Below are 18,780 nucleotides of genomic sequence, written 5' to 3' on the forward strand. Positions count from 1 at the left end.
AGATTGATCTGTTAAAGCACAGGCGCTATCTACGATATAGCTAAGGAATACATACAAAGATGGCGGCGGCCCGAAAAAAGTGACTGCTCAACTTGCACTAAATTTTAATAGTTCTCATGAATGAACAGAGCCAAATCTTTCTCAGAATATGTATTATATGTGTATTGAACACATACTAGAATGTTATTAATTTTGGCTTGTGAAGAAAAAATCGGCTGGTTTGTTTCAAACCAAAACAAACCAGAATCAAAACTTACCTCATGTGAGCCCTCGACAGCTACGATTTCGAAAAATGGACGCCGATTTAAATGTCCGTCTTTTTATACGAAAAATAGTCGGCGGGAAGATTCTTTCTATATTTGGTAAGCCTTTACCATATTTGGCAAGTGAATTAGGTTCCTGATTGGTGAAATTTTACTGGATTTCTGAAGGCTCTTCCATGCAAAAATTCATCGCGGTTCGTCGCTAAGTGTAAACAATTTCTACTTCCTGGTATAAAAATGGCGCATGCGCAGGGGAAAATTAGCGATTTAACGGTCATTTGAGCACTCTGCGTCTCGACTGTATTAGAGTAGTAGATAAATTATAGGAGTAAATTTGAGAATATATTTTCAAACTACTGATTATTACTATTTAACATCATTTTCTTATGTTCTTAATTCAATATTATTTTTTTCTTGTTTGGGATGACTCTATTCATGGGGCCCTCTATTATGGGGACACTTCTTGTGAAATGAACAGTTTACTACTATAGCCAATCACGATTCAGGGAACAATCTATTGAGGGATCATCATATTATTACAGGACACCATAATGTTAGGGGACACCATATTATTAGGGGACACCATATTATTAGGGGACACCATACTTTATTATAAGGGGACACCATATTATTACAGGACACCATAATGTTAGGGGACACCATAATGTTAGGGGACACCATAATGTTAGGGGACACCATATTATTAGGGGACACCATATTATTAGGGGACACCATATTATTAGGGGACACCATATTATTAGGGGACACCATATTTTATTATAAGGGGACACCATATTATTACAGGACACCATAATGTTAGGGGACACCATAATGTTAGGGGACACCATATTTTATTATAAGGGGACACCATATTTTATTATAAGGAGACACCATATTATTACAGGACACCATATTATTACAGGACACCATATTTTATTATAAGGGGACACCATATTATTACAGGACACCATAATGTTAGGGGACACCATATTATTACAGGACACCATATTATTACAGGACACCATATTATTACAGGACACCTTTATTTACTGTACAGTAATACTACTACTACTAGTATCCAGCATTTGGTCAACCTCTTTCTACAGTACAGCGTACATTAATTTACAAAGTACAGTATGATATATTTTAGCTTGGTTTTTATTGAACTCTTATCAATCTGTCCTCATGAAGAATGGAAGCTTTTTACTGGTTGCAACTGCCTAGGGCATTCCTTATGTTGATGATTATTGTGCAATACGGTAACTTAATAAAGTTTAAATACTTTGATATACAGTACATACTGGTACTGTTGCACTTTGTATTTTTATTAGTGTATTATTAAAGTGTAGCATGGATGCCATAAGAGTTACAAGATATTAAAATGAATTAAGTATAAAATAAATATGAATAAAAAAAACTTTTTGCCTTTTAATGTCAGAATTATTCTACTGTAGTAGTAACTGTTTTACTGCAGTAAGTTGGTTATTTGACCCTTCTAAAAATATCTACAGGTATCGTCATTTTGAATATGTATTCTATATTTTTGGGGATATCATTGGTAATTAATTGCAATGGCCATTGGTATCATAAGCTTCTAAACTTCGAAACAAAATAAAATGATACATGAGTAATTTTTTTGCAGTGTAACGCTCTCAATTCTAGTGAAATTAAAATTCTGAACTCCTTTTGAACTCAAAAGAGCTTTTCTTCTAGTACAGTCAACTCTCTCAATACTGGACATCCTTTGGGCTAGCCAAATATCTGGTTCATGGATTATACCCTTTGTGGAGAGAGGTATTCTGGGGTAGCACTAACATTTCATTTTGTTTAGCCATTTGGCGAAAGTCAAAATATTTTTTTTAGTCAAATCAGTTTATCTATAGCCAAAATGGCTAAAGTCAAATTTTTTTATTTAGCCAAATGAATCGGTTTTTAGCCAAAAATTTAAAATTGTTGAAATATAATGGTAAAAACATTTTAGTCAATTTATCTACGCCGTGGTTAGGATTCCGGCACCGGAACTCAACTGCCCAGCGTTAAGGAATCCGACACGCTATTGCGCATGCCCAGAGCGAGGTAATCGGCGACTCTATACATATCAACAGCGATGGATCATTTCATAGCTGCGCCACACGGCGAACTAGCCTAGATGTCTACTAATACAGGATCCACTAATCTAGGCTAGGGCTAACAGTTAGACGTGACCAGTGGGTCTATTTATTTTGTAATTAAAAAGTGGTTGCTTCATTCATATATAAACTTCATATCATTATGAATTATATAATTACATGACTAGTTTTATGATTTTTCATAACGCATTATACTGTACATAACAACATGCAATCACAAGTTGATTTGTTGACGGCAGCCACCGCGTGGATGTGAAAAAACTGTTCGGGAAGTCAGGGTCGCAACGCTAAAAGCAGCATTACGATTCTTAGATAGATACTGATACTTATTAATATCATTATAATTATTTTAATGCGTGGCGTAGTCGTATTTTAATTATTAATTCATGTATGGCATAGGCCAAGTTTCATCCATCGCTCTCTCGCTCGCGCAACGACTATCTAGGCTACAGTAAATCCCTATAACACTCCGACTCTCGATGGTGTGGTGTGTTATATAAGTGCAAGCTATGGGCATGCGCAATAGCGTGTCGGATTCCCTAACGGTGGGCAGTTGAGTTCCGGTGCCGGAATCCTAACCACGGCGATTTATCTATGTCAACATGTCTATACACTGTTCCCTGAACGTTTTTGTAAGGCATTGAGATGGAGAACCATGCCTATTAAGGGTCTTTCACACCTGTTCCAGCACGGTTCCAGTCCGGCGCCGGAAAATCCAATCGAACGTCAATGTTTCGTTTTCACGCGGCTACGAGCATATCGATTGGCGCATAGCCGCGTGAAAACGAAACATTGATGTTCGATTCGCCGGACCGGAACCGTGCCGGAACAGGTGTGAAAGACCCTTAAATCACTGTATGATTTAAAAAAAAATGTTTGTATTTGTTTTATTAAGATCAAAACAATTGTTCAAATTGTTTTTAATCATACAGCATTCATACAGTTATCAATTTAATAAGAAACATTTTCTGAAATCCCCTGAACGCTATGTTACTTTTGTTTTTTTACGCTTGGCTGGTCATGTTTGTGGATGGCTTCCAGGCGAAAATCGTGTCCTAGACTTCACGGTCACTCAGCGTCACCGCCGCGCAGCGGGTTAATGTTTTTAATAAATTGGGTATGCTCAAGAGGTGCGAAAGTGCAGTACCGCCCCGCCGGCCTACAAAATTATGTACGACGGTATGTCGTATGCTAAAAATATTGAGGAAAATTCCCTCGTATCGTTGTTGAACCTAAGATAATATAAGCCAAAGCACAGAGTACACGTCTTTCCATCCCTCAAGGCTGCGCCGAAGCGTTTCTGTCAGGGCGAGAAATTTATACCAGAGGGGGAGTTGTATTTTACAACTCCCTGTTTATACAGTCGTCCCGATTATTTATTTACACAACAACACAGAAGCCGAGGAAAGTTTATTACGGGTAAAATATGAAACTACAGGTACATTAAATTGGAAGAGTCTAAAATGCATAACGCATAAATTGTTGATTTCGATAAGATTAAGACGTCATTCATCATCGAAGATACTATAATGTTTCTTTTTAATCGGAAAAGTACACCCCTATCGAAAAATAGACAATCCCGGTAATTAGCCGACCGTCGGCTATCGTAGTCGTTTGTGCAGCGCACAACACGTGATAGTTTGGGTAGACTTCATCATCCATGTGTCGTGTAACGTCTGTCTCTCTATGCAGTCTACCTCTGCTATCTCCATCATATTGAAATAACAAAGAGACGCCTGGTACAACAAAACAAGTTGACGAAAAATGGAGCTTGAAGTAAAACAACGTGATAACGAACAAAATAAATCCTTGGAGATCGAAAAATGGACCTTTTAGTTGGACTTTATGCTTTCGCCAAAATGATTATTTGATTATCTATTTTATCATATGACATCGCCAAAATGGCTAAAGTAGCCGTTTTATTTTTTGCCAATCTGGAAACGTTTTCGCCCATGGCGACTTGGCGATCGGCCAGTGCGAGCCTAGGTATTTAATGAAAATGTATACTTTTAAAGGTATATCTCGCTCTTCGAGGAAAACGGGCTATTCAGGCCTTGTCTTTTAAGGCGAGTGAGTGCAATCACTCACCTACAGTAACACACTCCTAAACTATCCTTGAGGAGTGCGATTTACAACACGCCTTAATTTGGTAAACTTCTACACACAAAAATACAAACAGCACACCTACAGCACTCCTGAATGTATTGAGGAGTGCAATTTGTAGCACACCTATGATTTTCAAAAGACAAGGCCTGGCTATTGTCTGTTTATCTAGGTAAGCTGCACGAAATAGACATCTGGTTTTCTTAGAAATCTGGTATTTGTAATGTATTTTTAATGGTGAAACAAAAATTTGGGAACCTTGTGGATGAATCTCAAGAAAAGTATGTTTTTTTTTTGGTTTTCATAAAGTTATATGTCTATTCATATTAGACAGTTATATACCTCTTTGGAAGTACGTACTGTATTTCTAATACAACCTATTGCAAGTAGTAATTGTACAGTTATGTATTTAAACGAAGACGAATTAAATTAAATCAAATCAAGTGTTTATATAGTTTCCAATTAAGTCATGGCATTTCGATTTGATGATCAAATGTCTAAACATTTTGAAATTAATTGTCAGGAATCTACCTGCAATGCTATTGATTGCTAACCATAAAAGATGATTGATCGGCATTAATTAAAGTTTAAGCTTTAATTGATTGAAATAAAATGAAAATAGAGACAACCTATTATTACTGTACACTCACTGCTCTGTTTACATTACTGATAATACAGTACAACTGCTGCCTATTCAGGGGACACCTCTATTAAGGGTGCACTCTGGTGGGTCCATCATCTGGGACATCATCCCTATTCAATGGAAACCCATTATAAAGGAACACTTTGATGAATCTCTCGTTAAGAAACATCTGTATCCAGGGGACACTCCTATTATTAAGGGGACACTTTGGTGGGTCCCTAATTTGGGACATTCCTATTCAGGGGACACTCCTATTCGGGGGACACTTTTGTGGTTCCCTCATTTGGGACATCCCTACAGTATTCATTGGAAACCCCTACTATTCTAGGAGACACTTTGGTGGTTCCCTCGTTTAGGACACTTCTATTCATGGGAAATTTTGGTGGTTCCCTCATTTGGGACAACTCTATTCAGGGGAAAACCCTATTAAAGGGACACTTTAGTAGTTCCCTCATTTGGGACATCCCTATTCATGGGATACCCCTACTATTCTTAAGGAGACACTTTGGCTGGTCCCTCATTTTAGACATGTCTATTCAGGAGACACTTTGGTGGGTCCCTCTTTTGGTAAATACCTATTCAGGGGACACATTGGTGGGTCCCTCATTTTAGACATCTCTATTCAGGGGACACTTATGTGGGTCCCTTTTTTGGTAATACCAATTCAGGGGACACCCACTATACACTTTCACATGAAATGAATAAGATGCGGCAATACAGTATGTTTTACCACTATGGTCAACCGTATACAGGAGACACACCTATTAAAGGGACACATTTTAAAGTCACAAATGTGTCCATGGTCAACCGTATACAGGAGACACACCTATTAAAGGGACACATTTTAAAGTCACAAATGTGTCCATGGTCAACCATATCCAGGAGACACACCTATTAAAGGGACACATTTTTAAGTCACAAATGTGTCCATGGTCAACCGTATACAGGAGACACACCTATTAAAAGGACACATTTTAAAGTCACAAATGTGTCCATGGTCAACCATATCCAGGAGACACACCTATTAAAGGGACACATTTTTAAGTCACAAATGTGTCCATGGTCAACAGTATACAGGAGACACACCTATTAAAGGGACACATTTTTAAGTCACAAATGTGTCCATGGTCAACCGTATACAGGAGACACACCTATTTAAAAGGGACACATTTTTAAGTCACAAATGTGTCCATGGTCAACCATATCCAGGAGACACACCTATTAAAGGGACACATTTTTAAGTCACAAATGTGTCCATGGTCAACCGTATACAGGAGACACACCTATTAAAGGGACACATTTTTAAGTCACAAATGTGTCCATGGTCAACCGTATACAGGAGACACACCTATTAAAGGGACACATTTTAAAGTCACAAATGTGTCCATGGTCAACCATATCCAGGAGACACACCTATTAAAGGGACACATTTTTAAGTCACAAATGTGTCCATGGTCAACCGTATACAGGAGACACACCTATTTAAAAGGGACACATTTTAAAGTCACAAATGTGTCCATGGTCAACCATATCCAGGAGACACACCTATTAAAGGGACACATTTTTAAGTCACAAATGTGTCCATGGTCAACCGTATACAGGAGACACACCTATTTAAAAGGGACACATTTTAAAGTCACAAATGTGTCCATGGTCAACCATATCCAGGAGACACACCTATTAAAGGGACACATTTTTAAGTCACAAATGTGTCCATGGTCAACCGTATACAGGAGACACACCTATTAAAGGGACACATTTTTAAGTCACAAATGTGTCCATGGTCAACCGTATACAGGAGACACACCTATTAATTAAAGGGACACATTTTTAAGTCACAAATGTGTCCATGGTCAACCGTATACAGGTCAGAGACACACCTATTAAAGGGACACATTTTAAAGTCACAAATGTGTCCATGGTCAACCATATACCGAAGACACACCTATTAAAGGGACACATTTTTAAGTCACAAATGTGTCCCATTAATATGGGTTCTAGTTCTACTGTAAAATGACCCTAACTTCTAATCTTTAATTTACTCACCTGTGCTATAGCAGCTACACTCTACTAATATACAGTAGCAGCTACACTCTACTATAGCAGCTACAGTACTACAGTACTAGTCGGCAATAAATAGCAAAATAGCAGCTAACTGTAGTACTAATAGCTGTAGGAGAAGCTATAGTAGAGCAGTTAATGACATGAGCTGTGCATTTTATTACCAAAGCATGAAACTTGGCACAAAGTTTCTATAATGTATATAGATTCAAAATATCGGGGGGTGCCAAGTGTCCAACGTCCGGTATGGCGGCCATCTTGATTTCAAAATGGCCACCATAAAAACAAAAAACGTTCATATCTTGGCAACTATACACATTAGAGACTTAATTCTGGTCTCAAATTGTTCACAAACTATATATTTCTATTTGCTCTAATGAAAATTTTCGTCCAAAAATGACCGGAAATGACGTTTCTTTCAGTTTGACCTTTGACCTCGTATTTGTATATCTCTGTAACTACTGGTCATTTTCAATCGATTTTGGTGTCATTTTGTTCAGAATAAATACATTTACAGGGAAAATTTTCATTTAAAAATTTTGTTTAGCAATATTGCTAATCAAACTGATTTTTAAGTCCAGAAACATAGTTTTGTATTGTATTTTTTGCTACACAATTTTCAAAATGTGTAGCAATAAGGTTGTTTTGTATAGCTTTTTGCTACGCTACACTGGCGAAAATGTTCCCTGATTTATATTTGTAGTAATGAAACATTTTCACATAAAATGACCGGAAATACAATTTATGACCTTTGACATTTAATTATTGATTTTTAATTATGTGAATATACTGTATGTGGTTTTTGGTGGTCTTAAATGCACCTATTTTTAAACTTTGACCTGATAGGCATAATTATATTAAATGATTAATGGACTTCAAGATTCAAGATTCAAGAAATTTTATTTGTCCATAAAAATGGAAATTCACTTTGCTTGGTAGATTAAAACAACAGTATTGCAACAATTTATTGCAATAAACAACAGTATTGCAATACTTAAATTGTATAGTACATAAAATTGGTAAACATTGTGCTTGGTGGTACGTCATTCATAGTTCAATGATGTTGGCACCTTCTGATTCGCTAAAAGTTTTAATAGTTTGACAGAGGAAATAACATACATGTTATGGAATACCGTAAAACCTCGAAAAGGTGATAGTATGAGCTTCTTTTCGAGATAGACTGTATTTGAATGTCAAATGAATAGTATGATGATCGTGTTTATATCAATATATTATTAATGACCTTACAAAGAACCCTTTATATTTCAACAATCAAGCCTCAGTTATTCTACAATTTATTGTTTTCCAAGTGGCTGGTAGGCCTATTTTGATTGCATCTTCTTTTTGTAGGCCTATGCTTCCTCGGTAATATGGTCCTACCCCTCCTTCTTTGTCTGTAGATGGTCTTATACCCCATTCTTTGTCTGTGGATGGTCTTATACCCCCCTTCCTTGTCTGTGGATAGTCTTATACCCGCTTCTTTGTCTGTGGATGGTCTTATACCCGCTTCTTTGTCTGTGGATGGTCTTATACCCCCCTTCTTTGTCTGTGGATGGTCTTGCTTCTTTGTCTGTGGATGGTCTTGCTTCTTTGTCTGTGGATGGTCTTACACCCCTTTCTTTGTATGTAGATGGTCTTACACCCCCTTCTTTGTCTGTGGATAGTCCTACACCCCCTTCTTTGTCTGTGGATGGTCTTATACCCCCCTTCTTTGTCTGTGGATGGTCTTGAACCCCTTTCTTTGTCTGTGGACGGTCTTATACCCCCTTTTTTTGTCTGTTGATGGTATTAAACCCCTTTCTTTGTCTGTTGATGGTATTACACCCCTTTCTATGTGTGTGGATGGTTTTACACCCCTTCTTTGTCTGTGGATGGTCTTACACCTCCTTCTTTCTCTGTGGATGGTCTTATACCCCCTTCTTAGTCTGTGGATGGTCTTATATCCCCTTCTTTGTCTGTAGATGGTATTATATCTCCTTCTTTGTCTGTAGATGGTCTTATAATCCTTGAACCCCTTTCTTTGTCTGTGGACGGTCTTATACCCCCTTTTTTGTCTGTTGATGGTATTAAACCCCTTTCTTTGTCTGTTGATGGTATTACACCCCTTTCTATGTGTGTGGATGGTTTTACACCCCTTCTTTGTCTGTGGATGGTCATACACCTCCTTCTTTCTCTGTGGATGGTCTTATACCCCCTTCTTTGTCTGTGGATGGTCTTATATCCCCTTCTTTGTCTGTAGATGGTTTTATAATCCCTTCTTTGTGTGTGGATGGTCTTACACCCCCTTCTTTGTCTGTGGGTGGTCTTACATCCCCTTCTTTGTCTGTGGATTGTCCCGACACCCCTTCTTTGTCTGTGGATGGTCCTACATCACCTTCTTTGTCTGTGGATGGTCTTATACCTCCTTCTTTGTCTGTAAGTGGTCCTATACCCTTTCTTTGTCAGTGGGTGGTCTTACACCCCCTTCTTTGTCTGTGGACGGTCCTACACCCCCTTCTTTGTCTGTGGACGGTCTTACACCCCTTTCTTTGTCTGTGGACGGTCTTACACCCCTTCTGTGCCTGTGGATGGTCTTATATCCCCTTCCTTGTCTGTTGATGGTATTACACCCCTTTCTTTGTCTGTTGATGGTATTACACCACTTTTTTTGTGTGTGGATGGTCTTACACCCCTTTCTTTGTGTGTGGATGGTCTTACACCCCTTCTTTGTCTGTGGATGGTCTTACACCCCCTTCTTTCTCTGTGGATGGCCTTACACCTCTTTATTTGTCTGTGGACGGTCCTACATCCCTTTCTTCTTTGTCTGTGGATGGTCTTACACCCCCTTCTTTGTCTGTGGATGGTCCTACACCTCCTTCTTTGTCTGTAGATGGCCTTACACCCCTTTCTTTGTGTGTGGATGGTCTTATACCTCCTTCTTTGTCTGTGGATGGTCTTACACCCCCTTCTTTGTCTGTGGATGGTCTTACACCCCTTCTTTGTCTGTGGATAGTCTTATACCCCCTTCTTTGTCTGTGGATGGTCTTATACCCCCTTCTTTGTCTGTGATGGTCTTATACCCCTTCTTTGTCTGTGGATGGTCTTACATCCACTTCTTTGTCTGGACCCACTACTTTGATTGATTAAATCAGACATTGTTTCTTGTATGATTAGGAGACCAGGACCTTGAAAGTCCACAAGTGGATGCCTAAAAAGGTCTTGTACAGAACAGTATATTGTAGGTCCATGTCACTAATTTGAGAATTACTTGAATAATTATATTGAGATGTCTTTTACGAATTGATTTGGTTCGGATTTTGCTAAAAAATCAATGAGTAGAGAAAATCGAGGAAAAGGATTCAGATGGTTTACAGCAAAGGCCCATTACCATAAAAATGGAGTACATTTTTTTAGATGCAACGAAAATGAACAAGAATTATCTGAGTTTCTGACTAATGAAAGTAGGTCTACTGCACAAATGCAGGATAAGTTTGTAGTAAGTACTTTGAAAGACGGTATTCTCTTAACTCATGAAAATGAAAACTTTCCGAACTTGTCTCATATGCAACATCAAAGAGGCCAACGAAAGAATGCTACTTTACATCAAAAATATTTCAAAATGGCATCTAACAATTCAATTCAACTTTTATTTCAGACAATTGTCCATATGGTATAATACAGTGCAAAAAAAAAAGATGATGGAGAGAGGACCAAAACTTTTATCTAACGATTGACACATCACAGTTTAGCAAACAAGTCGGCATAGATGAGCTCAGTGATTACTGTTTCTCAGTGATCTGTCATACTTTACGCCTATCCTATCACATCAAAAGTCAAAAATTCAGAATAATAATTCCTGGTCATTTTTGCAGTGTCATTTATTTTGTTAAAAAAAATTAGGTGCATTTATACCAATGTAAACCACATACAGTATGTGGTCAAAGGTTATAAATTGTACTTCCAGTCATTTTATGTGAAAATGTTTCATTACTACAAATATAAATGTCTCTATTCTGAACAAAATGACACCAAAATCGATTGAAAATGATCAGTAGTTACTGAGATATACAGATAAGAGGTCAAAGGTCAAACTGGGAGAAACGTCATTTCCGGTCATTTTTTGACGAAACTTTTCATTAGAGCAAATAGAAATATGTGGTTTGTGAACAATTTAACACCAGAATCAAGTCTCTACTGTTTATAGTTGCCAAGATATGAACACTTTTTGTTTTTATGGTGGCCATTTTGAAATCAAGATGGCCGCCATACCGGACGTTGGACACTTGGCACCCCCCGATATTTTTAATCTATATACATCAAAGAAACTTTGTGGCAAGTTTCATGCTTTGGTAATAAAGTGCACAACTTGGCTATTTTTATGGCACTAACTGCTCTACTACTATGGCAATTTTACATATTTCCAGTCACTACTGTGTATAGCAAATAGCAATCATTTTGTCAGATACTAACAGTAACGCTGACAGTAGAACTGTTGCCATTGAAAAGCTTGATGTTAAATGGCTCTTACCAAGAGGTCACAGGTCACATTCAATAGGAATTACAGTTATATATTTTTCAGTAAATGACAGGTAGACTACTCCCACTACATTACCTGTGAAGTGATTTTTATTGATGAAAATAATATGCACTATAAATTAGAGCCTAGGCTAGCAGGCATGTAATTGTAGAAATAAGTACACCTGACCAAAGGTGATAAAAGGTGGCCAAGCACTGTCACAGTTTCTTGTTTAAATGCTACTAAATTCTGTCAAGCAAAAAACAAATTTTTAATATTATTTAAATGTACATATAAATAAGTATAAAAATGCTATATAAATACTTCAATATGGAGTGAGATTATACAATTAATATTTATTTGTGTGAACACACTGACTGTATAATTAAAACAAATTTGGTAAATTTGGCATTTTATAATATTGGCCATTGGTCTTTTAAAACAAATGAATATTACATTAGCATTAAAATTTGAATGCCAGATACAAAATGGAGGTGTATTTTTATACCTCCATGGATACGACACCTACCCTGGGCTTATATTAGACCTCAATGGTAGTGTACTTATACGTAAAAGTTTAAGATTATCCCTTAATACTACCCTATTCAGACAGACTCACTATTCATATTGTAGTCCCAGATTATCCCTTAAAGTCAGTGTGTATTCACATACAATGTACATACATGACACAATACTTTCTTTATTTTACAAACTAGGTTAAAATACTAACAAAACAAAGTCAACAAATCAAACAAGTCGGGAATTATATAGCCAGTATTATTTTCAAAGTTCAGTACTATTGAGATTAACAATCAGAAAATTCTGCAACATTTCAGGGCATAAATACCGATGGTTTTTGAAATAGGAGGAACAATCCTGGGTTGTCCTGCTGTTTTCATGCTAGGTATGCTGTGATTAACTGTAAGCCAATACTCTGGCTCTGAAATATTTAAATGGTTAATGATGAAATATTTGCATCTCAGTTCATAGACAATCATGTATTTCTCATACATTTTGTATTCAACCAGTAAAAAACTTTGTGGTTTGTTGATTTTTTCTCAGTTAAAATTAATTTAAAAATTAATAATATGTGATAGTAAATATATAAAATATACAGTAAAAGGTCAAATCCTTGGGGACCAAACGAAAAAGAAAGAAACCGCAGGAAGAAAAAAAAAGATGACAATATTGTAAACAAACATTACACCTCATTCGATTTATGAGAATGTGTCCCCTCACCCTCCCCCAAAAGATGGATTTTAACAGTAAGAGAAACCGCAGAAAAAAAAAAGATTTGAGCTTGGACTGGTATGCTGACCAATTAGACCACTGGGCCTTTTTGTTTCCGACAATTGTAAACAATAATTTATTTAAAAAAATATATTGATAATGTTGTATTCTTGTTTTTAATATTTTCAAAAAATTTACTAAATATGATGTTTTAATAGATACTGTAGTATTTATCATTTCTTTTTTACTTTGCATTCTTAAAATGGAAGAAGACATTTGATATTTAAAGTTTGAAGTTTAAAATGAAATTAAAATTCCTGTTAATTGAAAACAAAAAATGATGCTGTAATGAAAATTAATTCCATTATCATGTTAGCCTTTCGCCAGATAGAATGTACTTGGGCTGATTTTTGGATGACGGGATGTATAAAATTTACATTTTTATCATTCTACTTTATTTATATTATATTGAAGTGCATTTTTTTTTCCGTTATGACCTTGCATGACAAGTAATTTCTTCTTACAAGATCCTCTATTAATGATATTGATTGCAATGTTTAATTTTATATTATTATATAATTTTTTTAGTAAATTATTTACCATTGTACAATTGATAAATTAATAAATGTTGAGATGTGTATGTAACATTACGATATATTTTTTTTTTAATTACTAGAAAGAAGCAACAATTGAAGGTTAAAAAAAATTCATAACAATAAAAATGAATACAATACAAATGTCAATTACTAGCTAGCCCCTTACAATAACCCGAAGGCTGTATACTGGTTGCATTAGATTATAACATAAAGCAGGCTTAGAGAGCATCCAGGGCTCAAAGTATTACAACAGCGAGTGAGGCTGTCTTTGTATCAATATAAATTAATGCATAACACGATGCTTTGATTATAATTATGATAATGGATTCCTAAACCAATATTATAATAACAGGAAGCCAGTCAAAAATGTATGATAATGTTTTATAACAAAAACAGAATACATATTTTTAATAAAAATTACAATTTTTTTTTTTAATCTACTACTAGTGTATTCAAGAAACACCATAATAATTGTAAAATATGATCATTATATACACTGTGTATGTATTTTAATGTGATAGCAAAACTACTAGGCTGATGATGCTGTTTTGTTTATCTGCTTTGAAAAAAATCTATTAAAAATATAACCTATATTTCTGAAAATAGAACGTCCGTAATTATTACGAAATTCTACCCAATTACAGACGTAGATGGAGATGTAAATACTACGGGAAAAAAACTGCATACAAACTACTGTACGCAAAATATGGGAAAGCCCGGTGAAAACAATAATAATGGACAAATCAACAAACTACACGTTGAAAAGTCTTGCTTTCAAGAGTCGGAAAACCAATCCGAGAATGCTCAGAAACATGTACGCATGCGCAGAATGATGATAATGATGATGATGCGTAAAAAAACTACTGAAATTTTAATTTACATTGGAAATAAAGATACAAATATATAAACAAATGTTTAATTTAATGTATATTAATTATTATTATGTTTATTCTATTAAATTAATATATTAGTCAACTGTTGACATTATCATCCAGTATCAAAATTGGTTTCTACCCAATAGATAGGCCCTCTAGGCTAGATTAGTACTGTACTGTACTACACCACAATTATTATTACAAGGCTAGCCTCCTACTAGACTATATGCCTACCTTTTATTTATAACAAATGCACACAACTTCACGGTTGAAAAATTAATCAACTAATCGGTTTATTTACTTAATATTATTACATTTTCGGAAACAACAACTTGATTCAATAGATTTATCCAGCTAATAATAGCTTAATGAAGCACAAACACATTTCTAATATCAGAAATCTCGTCCACCCATTGTCGTACGGATGCTAGTCAAGTCGCCCCATCGCAAAGTCGCCCCATACAAAGTCGCCCCTTACACAGTCGCCCCATCGCAAAGTCGCCCCAAAACAAAGTCGCCCCGACACAGTCGCCCCATCGCAAAGTCGCCCCATCGCAAAGTCGCCCCAACGCAAAGTCGCCCCATCGCAAAGTCGCCCCATCACAAAGTTGCCCTATCGCAAAGTCGCCCCAAAACGTTAAAAAAATAGTTTACAAGTGCGTAAAATGTCGCAATGATACACAAAACACGGAACGTGTAGGCATAAAAGGGGAAGCCCCGCTATGTAGTCTCAGGTCACACGATCGGCACGCATCCCCCCCCCCTCCCCCATCATCAGAGAGGAAACCCCGACAATCACTCCGCGGTCGCACTAACGTGCGCTTACCAGAGGGAAAACCCCGTAATTACTCCGCCGTTGTCGCACTACAACGCACCATCTGGGGAAACCCCGCCGGAGTTTTACGATGATATCAGTCGCGTTTGAAATTTTCGGTCGCGTTTAATTTGGTCGCGATAAAATGATGTTATACGATCTAGATTATTTTTACTTTGGTCGATGAATATTTATTATTATTATTACTATTAGGGCTATATTAATAATTGATTTTTGTTTTTATTTTACAGGTCAGTATGATGAAAAAGATGTGTGCCTTAAAAAATGACAATTTGTAAACATAGTTTAAGATTATAGTATTATCCAGCATAATGTAATTTAACAGTACATAATTATTTAAATGTGAAATATTTTATAGGAAACGTAAGGCTGCGTCTGTGTCTTTTATTTTATTCCGTGCCTCTTCACTGTCTTGTTTAATTTAAAATTAAATAAACACCCGATATGAGGATATTTCTTTCTGCTGACCGTCGGGGATTCCCCTTTTTAAAAAACACGCACACGATACTGTACGATGGTTTTTCCATGGTCAAAATGTAGCGTTTTAAATTTTACTAAAATACCTGCATGTAAAACAATCATATCGGCGATGAAATCCTTTTTTTTTTTTTCTTCATTTTGAAAAGTCATTATAAAATTAAGACACATAACTTGTCAATAAATGCAAAATGATCAATAAGTAGCATAACACTCATTGTCTTACAACACAGTTATTGTTTTAACTACTGTAAATCTATACGAAGGCCTACTACACATTTATACATTTATTATATTATCTTAAAAAATGAGCTGGTATCCACGCGTAGGTTGAAGAAAGATTCGTAATTGTGGCTCTGGTAACTAATTTTAAAATCATATTAAATTAACATTTTCGAAACTATAAATCAGGGATAATCTTTTTAGAACTTTCAAACAACAAGGGACTATTTTTTTTAATGATTCTTAAAAAGCACATCCCTCCATTAAAACCTGTAAAATAAAAATTAAAACACAAATTATGTATATAATTGGATAAACATTATAATGCAGGCCTATACGACATTTAGCGCGACCAAAGTAACAACGCAACCGATATGATTAAAATAGCGTACTACTAGCGGCGGCGCTTCATAATCATACCGAATTGCGTGGGCGACTTTGCGATGGGGCGACTTTGCGATGGGGCGACTTTGCGTTGGGGCGACTTTGCGTTGGGGCGACTTTGTAATGGGGCGACTTTGCGATGGGGCGACTGTGCCGGGGCGACTTTGTTTTGGGGCGACTTTGTATTGGGCGACTTTGTATGGGGCGACTTTGCGATGGGGCGACTTGACTGGATCCCTGTCGTACGCCGTACTCCTCCCAGGCCTAGCTAGGTTAAGCAGCACACGTCCGTCAGCGGAAACCATCCCGGATGATTGCTTCCGAAAGGCCTTCCCTAAAGTGCTGTTTCCTATAGTATTGTAGCCTACTTAATTACGTAAAATGCAGATATAAATTAAAACGGATTAGATTATTATTACCTGAGGCTGTACAGCAAATGTCCGGTAGAATAATGAATAGATTGGTGTAAATAAACTCAATAATTTTATGTTCTCTCTTGGACTGATGGATGTTGGATGGTGGCGATTTTCTTTTCGTCCCCAGCTGCTGAGCATGCAGAGCAGCAGCCTAGCAGCTAGCAAAAAAGAAGAAGAAAACCACTAAAATATATAGAGGGCGCTATTACATTTTATGGCTCTTTCTCCTCCTCAGCTTCCCGAGAGTAGCTTTCATATGGACACCGATTTTTACTAATAGAGGAAAACAATTATATAATATAATACTTTTCATTTGTATTTGTAAAACAAAACTATATTAGATGATTTTCTGAATTTTCATTGGTCGAGTGATTACCAGAGTTGATATTTTACCAGTTGATATTCTCATTCCAAAGTTTCTCCATTGAGAATTCTCTATGGTTTCGTTTCATTGTCTGACTAGCTTCCCTCTGATGTTTGTTTTTCAGTCTAATAAATGTTTAGGGATTCCCCCTGTAACTATACCGTGTGTACACGGTCGACTTGTATCCAGTGTGTGAATACTCCAATTATTTTGGGTCACACGGCAGTTTAAAATTGTTTAAATGACAATTTTACACTGTAATGTTATATTTATAGAAAACGCATTTGATTGTTTGTGACTTACAGCTATTGAGTATAACAGTCTTTCTAAGCATGCTCAGATCTACAAGTTAAGGGTCGACAATGAGGTAATATATACACTGCATTATATATTGCCAATATAAAAATTGAAGGTTTAATTTTTCAATTCAATTCAAATGTCACGTCTGTGTCAATAACATGATAAAAAACAAACATACAAACAAAAATAAAATATGTTCATAATAACATTCAGGACAGAATGAAAATGGGAATAGTAAAATAGAATAAAAAGTGCATATGCCTTAAGCTCTGTCCACACTATCAAAAAATGTTCATATATGGACATGATGATGTCATATCACTACCGCATTTGGGTACATCACTACCATTTTTGGGCACATCACACTTTATTTGTCAAACTAGTTTGATAGTGTTGCCAGAGCTTTTAAACCATGCTCCATGTTAAACTACATCATCATTCTGAGGCCACTTTTAACAACGAATCGGGAAATCGAAATCACCGAAAAAAAGACAAACGGTACAAAGATGTATTGTCCCGCTCCAAAATCATGAAAAATAATCATAAAATCAGACTTTTAATAGCCCATTTTGAAGCTTTAATAAAGTTATTACTTCAATAAGAAAACAATTAATGATTTCACTTATAAAAAGACAAAATAAAAAAAATTAACCAAAAACCCATTGACTTCCAGTCAATTTGACAATTTGCGTTAAATTACAGTTTTTGCAGGTAAATAAATTTTTTTTTCGATCCAATTTTTGGTCAAAGTAATTATAACTATGTGACATTAAATGGCAACTATTTTGTTCACGGGGAAAATATATCTTTAAAAACAAAAATGCATTGAGTAATAAGATGCTGACCTTGAAAAGTATAACTCTGGCAAAATGTACTTCAACAAACAGGATACCAATGCGCGTGCGTACAATCCTTTTCATAAGGAGTTAATGCCTATGACGTCATCATACTACAACGGATTGTGTATTTTCTATATATAATTTTTATTCTATCTTTCAACCAACCAAATCTGTTGAATGCATATTAGCACTTACCAAAGAATCATGAACAATTAAAGGCGCACGTTGTAAATACTATGCCAGATTAGTTTATCGCTGTGGTTGCTAAACACGTGAAATTAAATTCACTTTTGCAAGGGGAAAAAGGAGCAACTTTTATATACAGGTTGGTGTTAGCTATGATTTTTTGTTTACATAATTATATATATTTTTACAATTTTTAAAGATATGAATCTTGGTATAATATATTTTTTTTTAAATGTGTTTATGCAGATGTTATTTTAAAGCGTGGTCTATTATGTATATATTTTATATTAGTTTTTTCTCCCTTCCTTGATAATTTAGCATCAGGGCTGTAGCCAGCCGGAGGCTACCAATACCAATCCCCC

General features: G+C 36.0%; 1 protein-coding gene across 1 annotated transcript in view; it reads right to left on the minus strand.

Moving 5' to 3' along the window:
• LOC140045269 (D-glucuronyl C5-epimerase B-like) overlaps window positions 1-16,849 on the minus strand; it is a 52,780-nt gene extending 35,931 nt beyond the window's left edge. Inside the window, exon 1 of the mRNA XM_072090109.1 lies at window positions 16,733-16,849. The gene's annotated coding sequence lies outside the window, so the exon portion shown is untranslated. The remainder of the gene's footprint in view (window positions 1-16,732) is intronic.
• Window positions 16,850-18,780: the final 1,931 nt, after the last annotated feature.

This window comes from Antedon mediterranea, chromosome 3 (assembly GCF_964355755.1).
Source record: "Antedon mediterranea chromosome 3, ecAntMedi1.1, whole genome shotgun sequence".
Taxonomy (NCBI): Eukaryota; Metazoa; Echinodermata; class Crinoidea; order Comatulida; family Antedonidae; genus Antedon; species Antedon mediterranea.